We start from the raw sequence: 6,000 nt of genomic DNA, 5'->3' as shown, positions 1-6,000 counted from the left end.
GGGGGGGGGGGGGGGGGGGGGGGGGGGGGGGGGTCGCTGTAACTTAGATGCCGTCAGACTTTGTCCCCATCACTCCCCGGCTGGCTGGATCCTCGCAAGCATCTCTTGTACTGTCCCCTCCCCCTCGGGCTCTGCGCTTGCAGACTTTTCATGCTGAATTCTTTCTTTTTTTTTAGTGGCCTAAAGAACACACATAATTTATTATCTTTCAGTTTGGGGGATCAGAAGTCTGGCCTGGGTCTCCCTGGGTAGAATCAAGTTGTTGGCAGTGCTGCGTCCTTCTGGAAGCTCTAGAGGAAAACCCGTTTCCTTTCCTTTGCCAGCTTCTAGAAGCTGCCCACATCCCTTGTCTGAAGGACCCCTTCCTCCACCTTCGAAGCCAGCGAGGCTTTAATCTCTTTGACACTTCTGGAGAGATCACCTTCTGATCACAACCGGCAGCCACGCCAAATTCTTTAGGAGGAATTTCTTTTCCCAGCGTTTACTCGTGAGACCTGTATCCTTATGAGTTCAGATCGTCGGTTAACATTAGGCAGTCACTGAGTTTATATCATTGCAGCCAGAAACCGAGAAATCCCTGAGAAATCTTAGCGCAGGCAGGTTTCTCTCCTTTTTCTTTTTTTTTTATTGTTGTTGTTGATAACCCAGAACCCACATGGCCACCTTCATAAATGCCTTGAATTCCTGCACTAGACAAATGCCAGGACGGCAGCGGACTGTGACTTGGACTCACTAAATGAGGCCACGTTAAGCCTTCACCCTAGAGTCTATTGAAATTCCCACTACACAGGCGCCTGGGCGGCTCAGTCAGTTGACATCTGGCTTCAGCTCAGGTCACGATCTCACGGTTTGTGGGTTCGAGCCCCACGTCGGGCTCTGTGCTGACAGCTTGGAGCCTGGAGCCTGCTTTGGATTCTGTGTCTCCCTCTCTCTCTGCCCCTCCCCTGCTCATGCTGTCTCTCTCAAAAATAAAATAAAACACTAAAAAAATTAATTGATAATAATAAATTCCCACTACATAGTTCCAGGTATCTGAGAAAAGACTAATAGCGGAAAATACCCTGTAGCAAGATGCTCTTGGCCTCCACCCTCTCCGCGTAGTGAGTTACTTGTTTTAAGGCTTTCTGTGAGGATGGTGGTCACCTCATCCTAATGCAGAAGTAATTTTGAAACTCCCTTTTCCGTCCTCCCACTTTCAGTAATTTAATTCCCTATAAAAATAAAGTTTCCGGGAAATCTTCAGAAACTATAGTGCCAAGCAGAATATACAGCCAAAGGCACCAAATTCCTTGTGTGTGTGTGCGCGCGCACGCGCTGTGGGCATGTCCTGGCTGGACCAAACCGTGAGTGGCTGTGAAAAACAGGTTGCTTTGACGTCCAAGGAAAAAGAGACTTGGGAGGTAAAAGACCTCGAAATGTGCTGTTATTTAACCGATTGGTTGTTCTGTGTGGGTTGGCCTCTCTTTGGTCCTGTATTGGGGTGACCTGGGAAGTGCCCCGCCAGTCGTAGAAGCTTCTGTGGGTCTCACAGGACAGGGCGGACAGAAGTCCCGCCGCAGCGAGTGAGGACGTCCTCCCGAGAACTGCAGGACGGGACGCTTCCTCCTGACCGGGTAACAGGAGGAGAAGCTGGGAGCGAGCTCGGAAGTTTTTAAATAACGGTTTCCAACCAGTCTGCTGGATCTGGGCTGGGGCGTCCGCAGAGGGTTCCGAAAGGGGGTATAGTTGCTAATTACGTGTCTCCTTGTCCGTCTCTGAGCACGACGTGTTGATGGTTTCTCCTCTTCCAACAGGTTGCTAATTCACCCCGAGATCTGGGACACTGTTTTTACAAGCGAAGAGAAGACCGAACCGCTTTCTGAAGCAACTAGTATGCGTAGACAGGTTTTCTATTAGAAAGTGTGCGTTCTTATCACATAATATCTAGTTAGTTTATAGAGTGATTCTCCCCCCAGTTTCTTGAACTTGGTAGCGTCACGTCTTGGACCTTGGTCGATCGTGCTGTTAAATATTAAACACTAAAACGTTGGTGGTTCCTGTATAAAATCGTCCAATTTTTAGTGTATATTTGTGAAGTCCTTGTTTTCTATCATTCCTTTTGTAGTAGTTGCCATGTGATGGAAGTTGCTGTGTAAATTGTTAGTAGGCATCCGGTAGGTCCTTCGTTACGATCAGATTTTGTGAAGGAAGGCATTGGGCAAGTTGACGACTCTTCAGTTCTCAGCCCAGAGGGACTGTTGAGCCAACACCAGACAGCATGTTGGTGATACTTACCGGTTCACAACGATTAGAAACTGTTCCTTTGGAAATCTCCGGCGCTACCCTGTTGCCAAAATTGAGAGTCGAACCGCAGTTCGATGTCTTCAGGCTCTGAGGGCAGAGGCCAGAGTAAGGAGGAGGGGCCACCGCCGCCGCTGCAGTGTGTTAGCATCCTTACGTCTGGAAAGCGTCTGGAAAGCGACAGAACTGCCTGACGCCCTGAGGCGCTCGTTAGTTAGTTTTGCATGAGATTTGAGTCCCCGACCAGGCCCCTGTGCTGTTCGTCCTCAGTAGTCACTGTCGAAAATCTGGCAGGATTTTACGCCCCAGCTCGCCCGCTTGTCCTGTCGCTGGGAGAAGGGGCAGAAGGGGGAGCCGTCTGCCCCGCGCCTGGCTGGCGGATGATAAGTGACTTGGGATAGGCTCGAGTTTTTAAGATACACTGTTTTTCTTTAACGATTTCTTACCTAGATTCTTAAGAGTCGTGGTTTTATTATTGGTCTTAGACGACAGGATGATGACTCTTGCCACTCAGAAAGGCGGTGCCAGCCCACGGGCGCCGGAGGCCCACGGGATTGGCCCAGCAGAGTGACTCTGTCTGCAAAATCATGGAAGAAGTCGAGGGATCGGATAGTGCTGCTTAGAAAGAAACCCCGAGTGAACGGTGTGAGTTTTTTTTAAAGTTTCCTGTATCACCAGTCGTGTTTGTATTGCAAATATATAATGTTATTGAGAAGTAATTTGTCCTATTTATAGATGACGTAGGTCACCCAAAGGGGTAAGTTTCCTCTGATCTGAGCTACTGAGGCCCTGTTCCCGCCCTGCACAGACACTCTTCTGATGGGCGGGGGCCGCGCTGGGCGAGGCTGAGCCGAGTGAGGCCAGGCTCTGGCCGCAGGCCACCTAACCAGCCCTGCGTGCAGGGCGCCTGCGGCCCTCGTCCATGCCCGGGGGAGGGGATTCGGCCCGTTGCTGTCGGGATTTAGGTAGGAGCTGTCTTCCTTCCGCACGTACCAGATGTCAGAGGCAAGCTCCCCTCACCGGAAATACCTGCCATGAATAATGAATAAAGGTGCCTGAGCCCCTTGTCCTCGGAGCTCCCGCTGCGTCACAGTGATTTGTGTGGGCGTCCGCGTCCGCGTTTTGGGATTAAAGCGTCTGAGCCGGTTTAGACCCCGGGCTAAAGCCTCCGGAAGCATTGCGTCCGCGTGCGAGGCACGTAGTGGGAGGGGGGCCGCCTCCCCACTGCCGAGGGACGTTTGTCCTCGGAGAGGCGCTGGGAGGGAAGGGTTTATGGTCGCTGGGGTTTAGGAAACTCCCCTCCTGCCCCATTCGCTTCATGAAAATTCACAGGGCAAATTAGCATATTAAAGGCTCTGAGGTCCCACAGCAGAGAATGTGATTTCACTTCCTCACCTGCCAGTTTCCAAGTTACTTGACCAAGGATCTTTCTTTATACCTGGCACCTAATTAACATTTCATTGAACTGGTGTGTGGAAAACACACACAGGGAGAGAGCCTTCACGGTCATCCAGTGCACAGCCTTGCGTTCCCTTTATCGCCGCCTGCCTGCATCGCCAAGGACTCACCTGACCGGCTCTCCAGCCCTCGGCCAGGCTGCACGCGGCCTGGTGTAGGGAGCCGAGTGACCCCCGGTGATGGGAGAGGACGGCCTTCCTCCCCGTGAAACGGGGAGTTCAGTGACGGCACCTCGCGCCCACCTGTAACGGGCCCCGGCAGGCTCGGCCTTCCGGCCACAAGCCGGGTCCACCCGCTGCCCCCTCCCAGGGCTCCCAGCACCCCCTCGCATGGCAGCCACCGCTAGGTGAGCCCGTCCCCAGGGCGTGCACTGCTGCCCTCAGGCTCCAGCCCTGGTCTCCGGGCCGGCAGGGCTGTATGTGCCTCTCTCCCCCACCGGCTGGGTTGGCTTCCTTCGCAGACCACGAAGGTCCTACTTAGTAGGACCGGTGGGGGTGGGGGCCCTGCGCCCAGCGAGACGGCTCCGGTTGGTTTGATTGAAGGCCTTCGCCTCCCAAACCCAGAGGCCCCATCCGCCTCCTCGCCGGCCCCTAGCGAGTCCTGCCCCCCCCAGCCACAGGACTTTAAGGCTGTGCGCTCCCGTCTTACCAGTTTTGTTTTTCCAGTGTTTCATTTCCAGCAAAGTGCCATCGTGTGTGACCTGACCAGAATAACCCTCCAGTGTTTTGGGTAATTAAACATTAATTTCTCTTTGTGAGTGGTTGGGGTCCTGACTGTACTTAAACACTGTGGCCATGGGGACACAGAGTCCTGTAAACAGTCCACTTAAAATGAACTTATTTATGTTTTTTTAAATTTTTTTTAACATTTATTTATTGAGAAACAGAGACAGAGCATGAGTGGGGGAGGCGCAGAGAGAACGGGAGACACAGAACCCGAAGCAGGCTCCAGGCCCTGAGCTGTCAGCACAGAGCCCGACACAGGGCTTGAACCCACAAACCGTGGGATCGTGACCTGAGCTGAAGTCAGATGCTTAACCGACTGAGCCACGCAGGTGCCCCCAAAATGAACTTTTCTAAACATTCTGTTTATGCATTGAAGGTTCCCTATAAGGATGATTATATTCCTTTTTCGGGTTTTTTTTTTTTTCCCCATTTACACATTTTAATTAGATGTAGATGGAGAAACTGATGCCGTCTGCTGTCAGCTCTAACCCTGAACAGTAACCGGCGACAGTAAGAAGCCTAGCGGGCACCTGTTACTAGTGTCCGAAGCCGCCAGGCGGCTGTGCCAGGCATTCTGTTCACGTCGTCCTGATCCTCACGACAGCTCGGAGTGAGGTCTGTAATCCGGCCGGGCTCTGTTTACAAACAGAAGGAAGCCATCGACGGGTCCCTGGGGTCACACGGCAGACGGCGGTGACCCTGGAGTGTGCCCACGGCTCACGGCCGTGTTTCGTCTGTGATGTCCACACTCCGGGGATCGTCAGCCCGCTGCCTCAGCGGATCTTGAAATTGCGTTTCAAAAGACCCATTGTGTGTTTTCAGGTAAACGTGACCTAAATCCAATGATAAACACATGGATGTGAATTTGTATTCAGGAGTCAAACTCTCCAGGGCTCGGGGAAAGGCTGTGCTCCTGGAGCAGCAGCATTTCGTTTCTTCCCGGGGAGGTTATTTGAGGAGCCGGTCCAGGTGAGTGTTGGACGGGTCCGCCCTGACCGAACCGCACGGACTACTAACTAGTGCTTTTCACCCCTTGGGGCCTTTCTAATGCCATCACTTCTCACACCCGGTTTTCTCCCTGAAGCCCACCCAGGGGAAGAGAGAGCCCCTCCCACAGTGACCTGTTTCCTCACCGCCTCATCAGGTCACTTGGTTCCAGACACAAAACGAACAAAGCCAGGGGAGCACTAGCGCCTGGAAACAGCCCCGCCTGGGGTCTCAGTCCGCCCTTTACCCCGTGTCTGCGTTTAGCCGCAGAGACCCTGGCGGTGACTGGAAGTGGGGTGTGGGGGCGGGAGCCACCGCCCGGGAACAACACTGACTGAACGTCACACCCCTCGGCCCCACAAATCGCTTTGGAAATCGGATGGGAGTTTGTTTCTACACGTCAGGCTGCGTCTCACAGAGGAATCGATTCTGTTTTCCTCTCCGTCGCTGACGCTTCCAGCAAGAGAGGTGCCTGGGTGTGATCGAGACCCTCTGCTTCCGGGTCCCGGCCACCGCTGGGGACGTGGGGCAGTCGCGCTCCACTTGAGCA

At 53.3% G+C, this 6,000-nt stretch overlaps 1 long non-coding RNA gene across 1 annotated transcript; it reads left to right on the top strand.

The window, feature by feature from the left end:
* Nucleotides 1-34: 34 nt before the first annotated feature.
* On the top strand, nt 35-3,355 carry LOC115280251. The gene is made up of 2 exons (XR_003903725.1): nt 35-496; nt 1,226-3,355. It is a non-coding gene; the product is annotated as an uncharacterized LOC115280251 (long non-coding RNA).
* The last annotated feature ends 2,645 nt before the right edge of the window (nt 3,356-6,000 follow it).

Source organism: Suricata suricatta, chromosome 16 (assembly GCF_006229205.1).
Source record: "Suricata suricatta isolate VVHF042 chromosome 16, meerkat_22Aug2017_6uvM2_HiC, whole genome shotgun sequence".
Classification (NCBI taxonomy): Eukaryota; Metazoa; Chordata; class Mammalia; order Carnivora; family Herpestidae; genus Suricata; species Suricata suricatta.
Note: the sequence above shows the minus strand (reverse complement) of the source record. Positions and strands in the feature narration are given on the sequence as shown.